The sequence below is a fragment of the Sus scrofa genome, chromosome 6 (genome assembly GCF_000003025.6).
Source record: "Sus scrofa isolate TJ Tabasco breed Duroc chromosome 6, Sscrofa11.1, whole genome shotgun sequence".
NCBI lineage: Eukaryota > Metazoa > Chordata > Mammalia > Artiodactyla > Suidae > Sus > Sus scrofa.
This window is the reverse complement of record NC_010448.4, coordinates 102,332,718-102,350,995: the sequence shown is the minus strand read 5'-3', so window position 1 is coordinate 102,350,995 and position 18,278 is coordinate 102,332,718. Positions and strand designations below refer to the sequence as shown.

At 43.2% G+C, this 18,278-nt stretch overlaps 1 protein-coding gene across 6 annotated transcripts in view; it reads right to left on the bottom strand.

Annotated features, from left to right (window-relative positions):
• Positions 1–17,908, bottom strand: part of DLGAP1 (DLG associated protein 1) — an 866,754-nt gene extending 848,846 nt beyond the window's left edge. For 5 of the 6 annotated variants that reach the window (XM_021097721.1, XM_021097720.1, XM_021097725.1 and 2 more), the window contains exon 1: positions 17,333–17,896. The gene's annotated coding sequence lies outside the window, so the exon portion shown is untranslated. Of the gene's footprint in view, positions 1–17,332 lie in introns of all 6 variants that reach the window. The other variant, XM_021097724.1, reaches the window with a different exon arrangement.

The window sequence follows — 18,278 nt, the reverse complement described above, 5'->3', positions numbered from 1 at the left end:
AGCCAAGGAAGATGTTTGAAGGCAGGAAATGTTTTCAATCTCTTTTGCATTTTTTCAGCATTATGGCATAATTGATCAATTAACAATAACTAATGGGATAAATAATGTTGGTGTGGTCTTGGTTTTGTTTACCAATTTCTCTTCAGGTAGTAAGAATGTGAAGTAAATAAGTGGTTCAAACTTGTTACTATAAGCAAAAAATCTAAATCATTGAGAACTGTGTTACTTCACATTCATTCTCTGGATAAATATTTAAGAAGCAATAATATTTGACAAATATTTATTAAGAATCTGTATGTGAACCAGGGTGCTGAGAATACGGGGACATTTGAACTACTTTGCAAATGGCGATCAAGAGTGGAATTAATGAGAAAAAAAAAAAAAGTCATGGAAAATGAATTGGAATTAGGGAGATGGCAAAGTTCCAGGCAGATGGTACAAAATACCGTAGAAAATATTAGTTATCCTTACATTTTATACCTAAACATATTATGACTGTGTGATGTAAACTAATTTTAATTATGTAATTTATAATAAAATGTTTTGACTCATGTGCTCTCCATACATGTGTAAATAAGTTAATTTTCAGAACATGTCTAATATCAATAAATTGGATTTGAACTTCGGTGTAAGATACCCATAGATTAAAACACGGCCAAGCCTTTGGCTATATATTTCCTGACTTTAACAAGTTAATGCATTGCTATTAGCATATTACCTTTACTAGTACCTGTCTTACCATTCACCAAGTTTATGCCCTAGTCAATTCAATATTAAAATTTATTTTGGTAAGGAATATAAAGCAATTCTGAAGAAAACAAAAGCATTAGAAATAATCTACGTAGAAACATGGGAAGAAAAATTGAAGACGTTGCACTTACAAAATGCCTTTGTTGTCCATGACTCTATGGTAGCAGGGCCTTTATGAAAGACACTCACTGTTCTACCAATTTTACATGTATCCATCTTCATTTCAGCTTCTGTTAATGTACATGAGCCAAATATCCAGTACCAATACTTATTTATTTGAGACAGAGATGCTTAAACAATTGAATTGCCTTTTTCTTTTTCCTTTTTCCTTTTATGACCACATCTGTGGCAGATGGAAGTTCCCAGGCTAGGGGTTGAATTGGAGCTGCAGCTGCCAGCCTACGTCACAGCCATAGCAATGCCAGATTCGAGCCACGTCTATAACCTACACCATAGCTCACAGCAAAGCTCGATCCTTAAGCCACTGGGCAAGGCAAAGGACAGAACCCACATCCTCCTGGATGCTAGTCAGGTTCGTTACCACTGAGCCACAGTGGGAACTCCCAGCTTGGCTTTTTCTTAAAAAATTAGAGTTAAAAAAACCTACAGCAGCATTTTAGTATATTACAGACCATGCAAATTACCTTGCTTTTGAGTTAGGGATACAACAGTGTGGATTTACCAGTGTCTGTTTAAACAGACTGAGGTGTGTGATTCCATCAAGCTGAACCACCAAGAGTTCCCAGAGACAAGGAGCACTTTTCCGGAGGGATTTCTCAGGAGGATGATCTAACAGCTCCCCCCTCCCCACGTTATTTAGACTCCTCATCTGAACCTTGCCGAAGGTGTACCAGGTTTGCCCCCTACATTCCCTAACTTGAATCCTGATGCCAGGATCACCTGTGCGTGTATGGCTTCATCTGGGAGGGATGTGCTAAGTGTCCTTGCCGAGAGATTATTTGATGGGAAACAGGAGCTCGAGTTTCTCTTGCAGCTGAGAGACCTTTTCCTGGAAAGAAGGAAGTGACTCGCCTCAGAGTGAACAGATGCACCGCCCCCCCCACCACCATCTCCCCAGAAGGGTCCATGCAGACTCACCTCTGTCACACAAAATTTCTCTGACAATTGGGAGGAGGCAGGTGCAAAGTAGAAGGTGAGCCAAACCCAACATGTTGATGCTCCAGGTTCTTGGTGCCATCAAAATGCCATGTCCTCAAAGAACCCATGGGAGCACACACCAGTCAGTCACAACGAAATTGGAACTCAAAAAATAAGAAAAGGATCCATGGAGATCCCTTATTATAACAGCCATCACAAAACAAAAAGCTTCACACTCAAACTAGAGATGATAGATTATGATTTCAGCAGAAGTAATTCTGTTTCTATTGCGTTCTCCACAAATGAGATGAATGGAAAGGGAGAAAGGAATTAAAGCAGGGGAGTGGGGGAAGAGGTGTCTCTTCAAGAATATTCAAATAGCCACTTCCTGGGCTGAAACAATTTAAAACAAGAGGGTGTATCTTGGAGGCCACTGGAGGCACGTTTCTGAGTGTTATCAGTTTCACGATGCCGCCATTTACATGATTTCCATTTCATTCCACATTGCTTGGATGCCAACCAAAATGCCAGGCACTAGGTTAGGCACCAGGGCAGTACACAGCCTTCTGCTAACAGAACTCAGTTCAGTGATCATCTCTACCTGTGGCAGTTCTGTGGTCTGATAATAGATTCTGTAAAGCATGGTACCAGTTTCTGCATAAGTGCAGCATCATGTACTTAGCACATAGTAAGCATTCAGAAAGATATAATACCCATTATTAATATTAGCAGATTTATTACAGGAATGTAAGTTTGTAAGAAACACATCCTTTGTTGTTACAGTTCATAATCTAGCAGGAGGTTAAAAAATATAAGTAGTATAGTTCCCACTGTGGTGCAGTGGGTTAAGGATCTGGCATTGCTGCAGCTGTGGCATAGGCCACAGCTGCTGCTCGGGTTTGATTGCTGGCCCTGGAACTTTTGCATGTGGCCAAAAAATGAAAAGAAAACACACACACACACACACACAAGTACCTACAATGCAATATGGCAGAGAGTACATCTGAAAAGCATATAGATAGAAAGGACAAAGGAATGACACAGCAGTAAACATCACCCCAGAACCTTCTCAGAGCCTTGTCAGGTCCCAAAGCTAGAATATTTGGAGTGAATGGAGTGAATGTCTGAGTTAAAAAAAAAAATTAAGCTTATTTTCTTCTATACTGGAAATCTATCCAAGAACAGTAGTTCAGTAACCAGTCTGATCTGGTTCTATTTTTTTCATATCTTCTAATACGTTAAAAGAAATGTCATGTTTATTGTTTGCTGTCTGATTTCCTTACACTTGAAAGTCCACAGGGCATGCCTTTTGTCTTTTGTTCTTGTTTCTGTTCAGGATTAACTTCAAAGTACCTAGAATAATGCCTGGCACATACTAGTTATTCAATAAATTGTTGGCTGCATGAATGAGTACATTGGTCATTCCCATCATCCTACTAGTGGGCATCTTTAGGATCTGAAATGCATAGGGAAAAAAATATGGAAAAATGACATAGGACAAATGAATATAGTTCTTTCTTTCTTTCCTCCCCCCACCTTTTACTTTTTTTTTTTTTCTTTTTTTTTTTTTTTTTTTTTTTTTTTTGACATTCCAGGCCAGGGACTGAATCCCAGCTGCAGCTAAGACCTATGCCACACCTATGGCAATGCTGGATCCTTAAACTATGTGCCTGGCTGGGGATCAAACCCACACCACTGCAGAGACACCAGATCCTTAACCTGTTGCATCACAGCAGGAACTCCAAAGGAATACGTTTCCATCTATCACTCCTAACTCACTGTCATCTGACTTAGAAATTACCTACACATGTTGGTTCTCAACACAGGACATACTATGAATAACTGAACTACACTAGACTTTTCTTCTTTCATTCAAGTAGGCAAATAAAGGTAAGTGGTTTACATAAATGTAGCTATTGAGCAATTATTAGTGCCATCAGTAAGCCTCTTGGTTCTGATCCTGGATCAAAGGAAACCACACTGCTGTGATGGCAGCAGCTCTTGCCTGAGTGTGGTCCAGCACCCAACCCCTGGCAGAGTCAAAGAGGTCCTAATTCTGTGCAGAAGGGATGGTATATGTTCCTGGTCACAATTTAGAATTCTTTTTCAGACATCAGGTCCCAAATTTTAGATAGCTCTGGTTTTCACTGGAGTAATACCAGTTTGCTTATAGAAAATGGGTGAAAAAGACTCTAGAAATAAATTTAACTTTAGAAGCCACTCACTGTCAGATACACTATTTGATGGGATAATTCTGTTGGATGTCCAAAAATAATCAGCTTATAAGCACACTATGGAACACAACCTCTTGGTAAATTTCATCACATTTAATATGAGCTTATCAGGTCTCTTTGGAACACTTCAAGCCAGATTATGTGTGGCAATATTTCTACCCAAAAGGAAGCCCTAAAAGAATTAAGGACATGGGGAAACTATTTTTGATTTGGTTCTATGGGGTTTTAAACCCAAGTTAAAAAGATACAAAACAGTATGCTAAAAGAAAGAAAAATCCTACAAAACCCAAATAATATAGAACTGGAACTGCCCAAAAATCCTTCCCTTTATGAAAAAACAATGGAACTTTTCCTTCTAATCAATCAGTAAAATTCTCATTCTGTTTAGTATTGGTTTTCATTTACAGGGCCTCTTTTAAGAGAAGCAGTGAACTGAGTGAAGACACATGACTTGAGACAGAAGATAAGCCCCAAAGAGCAGAGGAAGTAGATGCAAACAGAAGATGAGTGCTCCACCTTCCAAAACACAGGAACCAGGGCTCACAGTGACCACTGGGAGATGCACCTCTGTAAGGATCCAACATAATGGCTTCTTTCTGGTTAGCCTCGGGGTTTCTTCCATATCCCATCTTGCCTTAATAAATATGCATTCCACAGAAACTATAACCAGTCTTTTGGACAGACCATGATGGAAGATAATATAAAAATGGAATACATATATATGTGTGTGTGTGTGTGTGTGTGTGTGTGTGTATGTATACATATATATATATATATGAAAATATATATATATGAAAATATATATATATATATATATACATATGACTGGGTCACTCTGCTGTACAGAAGAAATTGATATAACATTGTAAATCAACTATATTTTAATAAAAAAGGGAAAAAGGAAATAAAAGAGCACAGATAGCTGATGATGTTGGTAGATTAAATGATTGACGCTTGACACCTGCTTTAAAATAATTACCGCAAGGTAGGGAGGTAGTAGTAAAACAAGAGACCATTTATTTATAATTCCTGAAGCTAGTAATTACTTACTCCTTTGTATATGTTCAAAAATTCCCCAAATAAAAATTTCTCAAAGAAATAAATAAGTGTGCATTTTGAACAAAGTCCTACTATTTAGCACAGGGAACTATATTCAATATCCAGCGATAAACCATAACAGAAAAGAATATGAAAATATGTATACATATAACTACGTCATTTTGCTGTATAGCAGACATTAACACAACATTGCAAATAAACTACACTTCAATAAAATTTAAAAAATAAAAATAAATAAGCATGCGTTCTGGCCAGAGTAAATTAAAATGTACATTTTGTATGTTGGTTTTGGTGCATTAATTATTTCACATTTAAATCTTCCTTGGGGAGAAAGACATGACTTTGGTTTCTTTTGTAATCTCCTCACAGCATGTGTCAGGCAGGGCTGAACCATAGGGGCTGTGGGCCTCTTTCCCTTAAATGCAGCCTATAGAGGCGGCAAGCACTGCTGAAAGTTATGCTCCGCCAGAGTCCAAAAATCAGAGTGTTCAATGAATACTAGCTATTATTGAACTTGTTCAGTGAATTGTTCTCACTGTTATCAGATAATAAGGGAAAATGAAATCAGATCCAGGAATTTTCAATAGAAGAAAAGTCTTTCATGACTAATCAAGTGATTTTCAAATACTTTGAAAATTGCCTCTTCTAAACCAATGTGCTACTTGGATATAAAAAGATGGTTGGTAGATGAGTTCTCGGCGATCAAATGCATTGTTAATAACAGCATTTATTAACTGCCCACCATTGAACTAGCAACTTTACAAAGGGTGGTTCACTGAATCCTTTCAAAAACTGATATGTGAGTTGAATTTTCCTCCCTGTTCAGATGAGAAAAACTTACACTGAAAAATTCATTAAACTGCCCACAGTCATCAAGTTAGTTAGATGTCAGGATAGCAGATTCAGGATTGGGAACTGAAGCTCAGATTCCTGTCTGGAACATAGAAACAGCTGCTAATGTCATGAATCTCATGATCACCTTCCAGCACAGAGTGCCCTAATCAATATCTCAAACACTTATCATTTCATAAAACTCAGGTTTAATGTTTCCCAAATTGATGATGGGACATGCCATATCAAAAATCAACATAACATAACCAAAACAGAGCTCTGAGTTCCCATCATGGTTCAGCAGGCTAAGAAGACCACAACACAGTTTCTGTGAGGATGCAGGTTTGATCCCCGGCCTTGCCTAGTAGGTTGAGGATCCAGTGTTGCCACAAGCTGCAGTGTAGGTTGCAGCTGTAGCTCTGATTTGACCCCTAGCCTGGAAACTTCCATATGCTGCAGGCATGGCCATAAAAAGGAAAAAAAAAAAAAAAAAGATCAAAATACAACTCACATTTTGGTTACTTCAATTTGACTCCCTAGCCCAAATCCTTCCATGTTCCAGGAATGCCACCATCCCCAACATCATTACACTCCAAATCACCACTCATCTGAGGCAGCTGCAATAACTAATTACAATCATCATGAAAGCACCTGCCACCCACTGAGAAAAACCACCATGCTGGCTACAGGATAGACTTAGGAGAGGAACAAAATCATGGAAGCCAATTCATCACTCAAAGGAACGTGGAATCTAAAAGTATTCACAAAAATGTTTAAAACGTAAATCATAAAGTAAATGATCCAGAAAAACGCAACTAGAATTCAGAGGAGAGTTTCCCCTGGGCTGGAGGAAGTCATAAAACACCTCACATGAGAAGTGAGACCTGACAGGGCCTGAGATTTCAAGAACAGAGAGAGCTTTGTCTTTTTTCTTTCTAGGGCCACACCTACAGCATATGGAGGTTCCCAGGCTAGGGGTGCAGTTGGAGCTGTTCTGCTGGCCTACGCCATAGCCACAGCAACGTGGGATCTGAGCCGTGTCTGCGACCTACACCACAGCTCATGGCAATGCCGGATCCTTAACCCACTGAGCAAGGCCAGGGATCGAACCCACAACCTCATGGTTCCTAGTTGGATTTGTTTCCTCTGTGCCATGATGGGAACTCCAAGAATAGAGAGAGCTTTGAAACAATGATTTTAAAAGAAGTTCTGCGTCACGGTAAAACCCTCAAACTGTCTAGAAGGACATGATGAGAAAAGAAAACCCCAGGCTCCTCCTGTCCTGGCTCTAGGAGAATGTGCCGTTAGGGATTCATCAGGTCGACAGAATTCAAACACATGAAGAAGAAAAGAATTGAAGAGGGAAGAAGAGCCAGAAGAGCACAGTCCTGACAAGCAGGGTTGGTTATGCTGGAGAAGAGGTTTAATGTAAGAGACTAATGAAGGAATGGAGAGGGGATCTAAATTAGGAGTTTGGGATTAACAGATACACACTACTGTATATAAAACAGATAAACAACAAGGACCGACTGTACAACATGGGGAGCTATGTTCAATATTTTGTAATAATCTATGAGGGAAAAAAGCTGAAGCACAATATATATACAGGTATTCTTTATAATCCAAATCACTTGGCTATACACCTGAAACGAACACGACATTGTAAATCAACTAGAATTCAATAAAATTGGAAAAAAAAAAAAAAAAAGAAAGAAATGGAAGGATTTCCCTGGTGGCCTAGTGGTTAAGAATCCGGTGCTGTCACTGCTGGGGCTCAAGTCACCCCTGTGGTGTGGGTTCAGTCCCTGTCTCGGGAACTTCCTCATGCCCAGGACATGGCCAAAAATAAATAAATAAGAAATAAAGCTGATCTACGAAGGGAGCCAGCTGGGCCTTCATGCCTTTTCCTCACTCACACATCCGAGGACCAACCAACCATGTTCCAAGCCTGTGCTTGGATCTGGGGGATGCGGAGGAGCACAAATGGACATGACTGTGGCCCTCGCCATCTCAAGGTCAGAGTTTGAGGAGTCTCAAAATGACTTTGACAAGACTTTAGAAACGTAAATCAAGATGCTGGTTTAATCAGAGGAAGGAGACCCTGGAAGCCAGAAGTCCCATTAAGAGACTTCTGTGCATTCCAGACATTAAGTGATAAAGTCTTGAAGAGGATTGGTGGCCACAGAATCCATACAGAACCACTACTTCAAAGTCTATCTCATGAGGAAGAAATAAGACCAAGAGATGTTACATGTTGTGCCCAAATTGGAAATGTCATTAAGGAGTTTATGAGGTAATCTTTGATGAGAAAGCCTTGAAGAACTAAATGTGAAAATAAAGCTTTCATAGTTTAGAGATACGAAGGGACAATACCTTTATCACGCAGAATTGGAAAAGATTTCTTAAACAAGATATCTACATCATACAGAGAAGAATTAAAAATGCATCTATTTTCAAGTTCAAAGATAATATTTTCACCCAAAGACACTATAAAAATGAAAAGACAAGCTACCCCCTGGGAGAAGCCTACTGAAATGAGTTACATTTCATTTCTGAAGCTCTGATATCCAGAACACATAAATAACTCTTACAAATCACTGTGATTTTTAAGCAGTGGGAGAGTGGCCAACCTGTATGACCATGTATTCCAAAGAAATGTGAACATTGAGAGAGGAAAAAAAATCAGTCAACATTATGAACAGTCAGTCAGGAAACAATACATTCAAACTACAAGGAGATAATGATTTCACATCCTGAAGATTGGCTAAAAAATTAATGTACCGCCAAAGGTTGACAAAGACAGGGAACAAAAGGAGCTCTTATTGATGGCTGGTGTAAGTATAAATAGGAAGACCCTTTTGGGTTATTTGGCACTACCTGCTAAATGTAACAATACAAATCTCGCCCTCCTGTAATTCTCCTAAGAAGATACCTTGAGGAAAAGCTCTTTTTTTAGACAAGAAGATGGAGGTATGAACCTTCATAGCAGCTTTGTTGGACAACACCCTCAATGTCCATCAACAGAAGACTGGTACAATAACCACTGTATATTATACAATGGAGTACCACATGGTAGTAAAAATGAATAAACAATACCTATACATATCAACAAAATACTAATCAAAGTCAGGTAAAGAAGACTACAAAGAGTGCGTTGTCATTTATACAGAGTTTCATAAGTGCGAGACAAGACTATACTGTGTAGGTGCATGCTCATACATAGCAAAGTGTGAGGAAATGCATAGCAATGATAAATACCAAATTCAGTGCAGAGGGTACTAATGAGGGGAGGTAAGCTTGAAGAGAAAGTACTCAGACAGTATCAAGAGTGTGTGCCATGACTGGGCACAGCAGTGTTTATCATAACATTTAATTTTTTGTGTTACTAAAATATTTCACAATAATTCTTTTTGTTTGTTTATTTGTTTTTGTCTTTTTGCCTTTTCGAGGGCTGCTTCCGTGGCATATGGAGATTCCCAGGCTAGGGTCTAATCAGAGCCATAGCCACCAGCCTACGCCAGAGCCACAGCAATGTGGGATCCGAGCCACATCTGCAACCTACACCACAGCTCAGAGCAACGCAAGATCCTTAACCCACTGAGCAAGGCCAGGGATCAAACCCGCAAACTCATGGTTCCTAGTCGGATTCGTTAACCACTGCGCCACGACGGGAGCTCCCACAATAATTCTTAATAACTACTAAAGACCTGAAAAGTACTTTGTGACCCAGGTATAGAGTAATAGAGAAAGAAAAGAACCCGGGAGAAAAATTTTTGAAATATTTCATGTCTTCTCTTCTCCCATTCCAACTTCCCTAGACGTGGGTCTCACCATTTATGCCTGAATGAGTCCAACCGTCCCCAACACATCCCTCTATCCAATCTGGTGGCAGACTTACCTACTTCTATCAGTCCAAGAGGCCACTTGTCCACGTCACTGTCCACACATAATCCTCCAATGCTCCTATGAACCCTATACATTCTTGCGCAGTCAGTAAAACCCTCCTTACTGTGTCTCCCTCCTTCTCAATCAGATGCCTCTCCAGGTCTAACTAAAATGAACTAGAGAAGCTAGTGAAGAAGGCCACCTCCCTGAACCAGGAATCCTCCAGGCTGCTTTGCACCCATGACTTTGTCAATGGAAGTCATCCCTTCCTCCTACTTAATTCTTACAGCCCCAGAAAAGTCCAACTTAAGTCCTTTCTCTTTAGGAAGCAACCCAGATGATCCCAGTCCTTTGGATTCGATTTTCAGCTGCCCAAGGATTGGAACTCCATTTTGCGCTTCTAGAGTCTCCATACGCATGAGCTCAAGGAAAAGAATGTAATTTCATTTGCTTGTTTGCCCATACTTGCAAAGGCTATATAAGGCCAAATAGCTGACATCTACCAGCCAAATCCCTTAGGCTCCTGATCATCCAAGCAGAATACTTTAAAGTATCAATAAAGTGAAGGCAGATCTAGAAAAATGATTATGCATAGTACAAACTCATGGGTCAAGTCCATGCTGGGTCTTACATTTCCTCACAGATCTTTAAGGCTGAACAATGGCTGTCACACCTAAAGCAGGGAGCCAAGGGCAGGGTAGCACACCCACACCACTGGCCCTCCCCATACATCATTCAAGTATCTCAGTCCCTGGTGTCACAGCGGGTTGAGGATCAGCATGTCACTGCTGTGGCACAGGTTCAATCCCTGGCCTGGGAACTTCGGGTGCGGCCAAAGACAAAAAACAGGTTTCTCAAAGGTGTAGGATAGAATATACTACTACATGCCTGGCCAGAAACTAGCATAAGAGAGTCATAGAAATATCTAGAAGGCTGTGAATCTATGTAATTTAAAATGGTAGACTCCAACATCCCCACTTAGCTTCTAATTAAGAATGTCTACAGAAACCTCCAGCAAGAGTCAGGTGTGGTCACTTCTCCCCCCGCCACTTCCTATCTCTCATCCCTGTGATGGGATTCAATCTTTCAATCGTCAATGAAGATTTGCCTCCCTTCCATAGGCAACCCCTCTCCTTGCCCCTTGGTCTCTGTTATGCTGTAAACTTACGGTCTCATAGAGACTGACAAGCACAGAAACAGAGGATGGCATATAAATATGTATCAGATTTAGTGGAGACATAGAAAGGAATGCTTGATCCTATGGTGTAAAGGGAGGAAGAGAAGCTTGTGCTTAGTATCAAATAGTGGAGTGGGGGTGGGGATTCAGTAAAGGTGTGTGGGTGGTTAAGTTATTCACATGTTTATATCAAGTAAGAAGGAGGAGAAAAAAATGAAAAATATTGGGGGGGGCATTGCTTTGTTTTTTCAATCCCTATCTTATTTTGGAACCTCCCTAACAAGAAAGAAAACACAACCGAACCCATCATATGCCAGCCATGCTGGATCAGTCCTGTGTTCACCAGGTATTATCAGAGTAAACTTAGCAGCAAAGAATGCAGAGTTTAAGATCACAAGGCAGGCCATGCAAAAGCCACGTTATGGTCCTTACGCAGCTGGAATACAGATTTGGACACACTCATGTGTGCACTCACTCAACCACTTGCAAAGTGCCAGGTGCTATTCCAGGTGCCAGTGATATTTTGTGAACATGGGATATTTAGTCCTTGATCTCCTGGAATGCATCATTCAGAGAAGAAGACAATGCATCTGATAATCACAAAAGTCAAGGTATCATTATTGACTATATTTTTATAATTGACCATGATAAAAAGAATCAAGCACTAAAACTGCATACAACTGAAGAGCTTCACTGATTAAAAGACTTTTTTGCTGAGGCCTAAGGACGAGGAAATAACGTATGAAATCCAGGGAGTTCACACAGCAAACTTCTAAACGTGTTACTGCTTCAACGTGCCCCAGCTGCCTTTTCCCAGCTCCAAATGGAAAAGCTCATCCTTGTTTAAAGAAGGAAAAGGTGACTTTGCTTCTGCATTCATGTCTGGGAAAAGACTGTGCCTTGCCTTCTTGTACGAGCAGTCTGATGAATCATATCAAAGAAGAGTTGTTTGCAAAGGCTAAGACAAGATCAAAATGCCATTTTCCTCTGGAACAACAGCATGTGTTTGGCAAAGAAATCTCCGTGATGTCTACCAAGGAAATATCTAGTCCTGAAAGAGGCATCACACTGAGTTTCCACTGAAATGGAAACCAAGAAAGCGAGGGTTCCCCAGGGCAAGGGTGTCATCTCGAGATGAGAGGGAAGGTTAAAGCCAGTCCTCCTATCAGATACTCATTGACGTTCTCCAGTAGTAGAACTAAAGAGAAGTTACTCCAGTGGATGTTTTCAAATTAGCCACAATGTGTCAGGGACTAAAGCAGCAGAGCTGGAAATGTGCCCAGAGAGAGAGAGAGAGAGGGAGAGAGAGAGAAAGAGACCTTCCCACAGCCGCCTTGATGGAGCCACTGAAATGCCTCTGAGCCCACCCACTGCAGATGGGGATGCAGGCGCTGGAGAGATAGCACGGGTCCCAAAACAAACCCTCCTCTCCTATGGCTCTTCCATGGCTCCAAGGAGACCACCGCTCTGCTAAATCCTAAGAGATCCTGGCAGGATCGGGCCGTTAAAACTGCCAAACCACATTCTTCACGCTTGCTGTTGTACAGTTGCTTACGCATCCAACGAGAAATGTTGAGAGAAGAGAGAGAAATTAATTGTCCATGACAACAGATGAGCAAACCATGATAAAAGACTTTGAAATGAACAGTTTTGTGCCAAGCAAATCCCAGGAGGTGGTGGCTCTGCCTTTTCACAGATGATCCAGTGCACTGGTATCTAGTTCACAACAACCTCAAATGGGGCCATGATATTGCCACTATACTGGGTCTCATCTACCCAAGGGGGGAAAACAAGCCCAAGGAATCTGGGCCAAAGATCTGTGGCTGCATATCCAGAGTGCTTCCTGGGTGTGAGCTGAGCTTCCAAAGTGGGATGTCACTTGTTACTCAGTAATCGTTACCTCTTATAGGAAGGACGAAACAATAAACACCCCCAGGAAAACTCTTAGCTCAGTAAAGGCAGAGACTATCTCCAGTTTCTTTCTGGTAGAGCAGTTGCCTGGCCCTACGGTTGTCTGGAGTGAAAGATGTAAAATTTATGGGTCAGTGCATCTCATATGCAATATTAACCTGCATGCAATAAGACAAGGGAAAAGACCTCAAAGGGAAGCTGTTCAGCATTTCAACCTCCTTATATCCACATCACATTTTTTTCTATCCTCAATCACATGTTTTGCTCTGCATGTGGTTTGTGTATTGCAGGGGTAGGAACAAAGAAGTAGCCTCTGTGTGTGTGTGTGCACGGGCATGCACACCCGCACACACGCTATGTGCATTAATGGTGATATTATATATAGCAAATATACATTTTGAAGAAGCCAAATGTGTTATATGTTAAAGGAACTGGTACTCATACAATGAGTTATCAGTGGATGCTTAATAAATTAAAGAGAATGGCTGATGATTAGTTCTAAATCCTCCTCTGTAGTACAATGCTTTAGACCTTCCTAGGAACATCTTTGGGAATTCCTAACAGACTACACATAAAAAGAAAGTCACGGAGTTCCCGTCATGGCGCAGTGGTTAACAAATCCAACTAGGAACCATGAGGTTGCAGGTTTGATCCCTGGCCTTGCTCAGTGGGTTAACGATCCGGCGTTGCCGTGAACTGTGGTGTAGTTTGCAGATGCGGCTCAGATCCCGCGTTGCTGTGGCTCTGGCGTAGGCCGGTGGCTACAGCTCTGATTCGATCCCTAGCCTGGGAACCTCCATATGCCGTGGGAGTGGCCCCAAAGAAATAGCAAAAAGACAAAAAAAAAAAAAAAAAAAAGAAAGTCACCTTCATTGGGCAGGAACAGAAATCAGGCTACACGTCCCCCATGATTAAAAAAAAAAAAAAAAAAAAAAAAAAAAAAAAAAAAAAAAAAAAAAAAAACTGGAATTTCCTTGTGGTGCAGCAGGTTAAGGATCCAGCATTGTCACTGCAGCAGCTCTGTTTGCTGCTATGGTGCAGGTTCCATCCCTGGCCAGGGAACTTCCATATGCCGCAGGCACAGTCCCCCAAAAGAAAGAAAGTCAAAGAAGAAATGATTCTTTTCTTTGAAACCAAAGAATTACAAGCCCTGACCCTGTACTGGAAATAAAAACAGCGCAAGACAGGATAGGATGCTTTGAACCTTTGAGTGTCTCAGCAGCACAAAAACTTTTAGAATTCTAGCAAAGGGTCTTCTTGTGATTGTGTTTCTTTAAATTAAAAATGTACAAAGCAAACCGTGTATCAGAGACATAAGGTGTAGATTATAAGTGTGGGAAGTCAGTACTGGAGAAAAGTGCTTAGATTTTTTTTAAGTCCTTTCATAATGCTTTTCCTTTAATAATGTCCCTTTATTGGGGGGGGGGGAGACTTACAACCACATCTTTCCTTAAATTAACCAAGGAGAGGCAGTGTGATTTCTATAAAGATGAAATCTTCAAGAAAGCTTTGCAGTGGAAGGCTTCCTAAGAGGAAATAAATCCTTCAGTGTAGAGGACAGTTGCTTTGATCAAGGGTAGGACAATTTGTGGGCATGACCAAGGAGATATTATAATGTGCATCTGTCATAGAAACTTCACTATTAAAATACACATTTAGATAGTATTTTTTTCTGATTTTGAAATATTACCTGAAACAAAAATCAGAAAACTAGTTTTTGTTTCCAAAAGAAGTAGCTATTCAAAGACTATGTTACTTGTTTCATTTGAGTTGTAGCTAAAACTGTTACTATGTTACACATCTCTAAAGGAGTAGAGCTTCAGCTCCCCCCTTCCCAGTTTTACATGTATATTTAAAAATTAATCAATCTAGACAGCTATATGGAACAAAAGCATACATACCTAATAGAGTTAAATCAAAGTGCATACAATTTGTATTTCCAAATTTGATTCAACAGAACACCTAAGCTTAGAAGGACTCGAGCTTAGAAAGTAGAGCAACACACAGGCTATTCCTCTGTATGGGCTACATGACATTTTAAGAAGGGTATCTTGATTTTAATAATCACTCACATCAAGGTTTTGGTCCTGGTAGAACGAAGTTTCTATTGAAGGAGAAATTACAGATGCTAAACTGAAAATTCCCCAAAAGGAAACTCAAGTGTTAGTCCCCCAAAGGCACTGTTGCTTGTGTCTGATTTGAAGGGCTTTATCAGAGAATTACATCATAATTTTTAAAGAATCTCTTTATCAGTCCATTTTGCCAATATTTATATTGTCTATAACTTTAGAGATGAAATATTTTATTTGGCAAACTAATCTTAGAATAGAAACATAGAGAAAATAGATGCAATTTTTTAAACATCCTATGTTTGCAAAGGCATTCAAGTCTCTTCTCATAGTAGCTAATACTTTCTAGTAAGTGACTGAGTTTTTTTTTTTTTTTAATAATCATAGAACTTTAGATCTAGAACTAGGAATAACGGCAAGGCAATGACTTTACTGCAGCATCTTTAAAGTGAACTAATACATCCAGACAATAACAAGGCCATTAACACCAGATTTCCATGAACTTTCCTATTTCACATCAAAAAAGGAGTTTTCAGAACCAAGGATAGCTTTTGTAACCTACATGTTTAAATTTCATATATTTTGCATAGATGTAGTCAATATCTTTATGACTTTTTATTTCCTTATAAAATGTAAGAAAACTTTATCCTTTTGACATTGGGTCTATTAGGACACTTGTAACATCGCCTGCCTTCATGTAATTTCCGTTCAAGTTAGGATAAAGATTACTGTTACACATGCAAAATTACAGAGGCCAATAGAAAGTTGCTTCCTAAAGCTGAAATTCCGCTATAAATAACATTAAAAAGGCAGTTAGCTCCTTCCTGGTAAAAATAATTTGCACAATGTTTGCATCCGGTCCTAAAATCGCTTTCCTAGTTCTAAACATTCTTCATCCCAGGTTCTGACTACAAAGTCAGATTGATCCATCACCACTTCACAAAGCTATTCAGGAAGACTATATAAGCTAAAGATCTGCTTGAGTTGTTACTTTTATTATACGTCTTTCATCACTGTAATTCCATAACTTCACGTGTTACGCCGGGGCGGGGTGGGGGAGAAGGAAGCTTCGAGTCTCCAGAACCCAGCAAGGCTCTGGGTGTCAGGAGTGGGCAGTACCGCCTGAGTCCAGAAAGGAAATAACATCTCATCCCCGGGCGTCCCAGTCCCAGCCCTCTCGCCGCCTCAAACCCCCTCCCGTTCTCGGACTAAAAATTCCGCAGCGCTCCTCGCCGGGAGGGAGGCGAGCCTGCGAGCCTGGGGCGGGAGCGGCGCCGGCACAGACAGTGTCGCGGGCGCGGGCACCTGAGCCGCTCCTTCCCACCGCCTCCCGGGGCCACCGCGCCTGGCGGGGCTAGTTCGCCTCCCGCGCTCTCTGGGCTCAGCATCCTGAGTCTTGTAGGCTGGGTCTCCATCCCCCTGGAGCCCCTAGAAGTCCCCCCGCCGCAGCTGCAGTCGCCTCCCCCACCCCCCGACACCGCCCGCCCCATGAAAGTGCTCTGTGTTACCTCTCCCACCCGGAGGAGAGGTCCCTGTCTGCTCTCGGCTGAGCCCCACTCGTTCAGTTAGCAGAATACCCCACTCGTTCACTGAAACTGGAATCGGCCTTGGCCTCGGCCGCGGGCAGGGGTGGGGGCTGCGACTCTCCAGCTATGCTCCCTTGGACCTCGTACTCTCCGTGTGCCTCTTTCTGGATCTCGATCTCTCCCTGCGTGCCTCTCTTTGTGTCTCTGCTTCTCTGGCTTTCTTTTTCTCTTGCGCGCGCGCGCACGCATACACACACACAGGGGTGGGGGCTGTCTCCACCACCAGTGCCAAAATGTCACCTAAAAGACAAGTGCAACAACTTGCTTTGCCAACGACCCAAGAAACGGTCGAGAAATGCCCTTCAGGGAGCAGCCCCCCACCCCTCCCCTGCAAGGTGCACCTGGGGTTGGGGGCGGGGTGTGGGAATTTGGCTGGTAGACGTGATCGGGACTGGTGTTCTCCTCCCCTCCCCCTTCCAGGACCCTGTCGCAATTAAAAATCAGCGCTTCCCCCGGGGAGTGCCGCGAGGACCGCACGCCTAGAGAGGGGCGCGCCGGCCCCTGGGTCCCTAGAATCCCTCGGGGGCCAAGGAGTGCGCCCCAGGAGGCAGAAGGAGAAGGAGAGCCGGCGGGCAGCCAGGGGAGCCCAGCCCAGAGTCTCTCCGCCGGCGAGAGGAGCAGCGACCGCGCGGCGGGCAAGAGCCACCCAGCGCGCGGCGGTGGCGGCGGCCCGGGCTCCGGGGGCCGCCGCCGGGAGCGCACGTCCCAGTCCCCGGCGCAGCCTGGCGTTACCTTGTCGCTGCCTGCGGTCCGGCCCTCGGTCCCCGCTTTCGTCCGTCGGTCCCACAAGCCGACGAGGAAGGACGAAAGAGATGTCCCCGTGGCTGGGACAGGCTCTCAGCGAGGTGATGGGAAGGACTCCAGAGAGGAGCCGAGGCGGCTGCGGCCGCTCCCGCCGCTGATACTGCCGATTCCCCGGGGCTGGAGGTGTCGAAGAGGCCGTGTCCTCAGGATTGCGGCGCCCGGAGCGCAGCGCTCGCCTCTGGCGCAGAGGCTGAGCGCCGGGAAGCGGCGGGCTAGGGCGGCGAGGCTGCGCTGGTCACCCGCCCCTAGGTGCATGTTAATACGGTGGGGAGGAGGAGTCCCGCGCTTCCTCCGCCCAACCACCGGAGCCGGCGGGCGGGTGGCGGCCGGGGCCCGGAGCCAGCTCTCCCACCCTCCCCAGCTACTACGGCGCGGCCACTAGCCCTGGCCTTAGCCCAGGCACGTGCGCCCAAGCCGCGGGGAGGCGCGCGGCGTCCCCCGGAGTGGGCTCCCGGCCTGCGGGTGATGCCCGCGCAGCCTCCAGGCGGCAAGTGCGCGCGCTCACTCCGGACGGAGGGGAAAGCCTCGCGTCCCAGGCAAGGAACCGCTAGGCGGCCGCCTCTGCCCCCCTCCTTGGTGGGCGTGCCCCGTGCGTTCCCTTGCGCAGCGTCTCGGGAGAACTGAACCTGCCCCTCCTCACTTGACAGCTCTTAGTTCTAACCCTTTCTTCAGGAGCGCTCCACACTTTGGATCACAGGAGATCGCGCAGGCGGACAGAGGGTTTTTTGTTGTCTCTCCATCCTCAGGGTCCCTGGTAAAATTTTTGAAAAAGTAGACTCGCCAGGGAAGAGACAAGGTGGTGGAAAGAGTCTAGATTCACACCAGGACAGACGTTCAAACCCAGTGCCATTACTTTCGGTTAACCTTCAGCGCC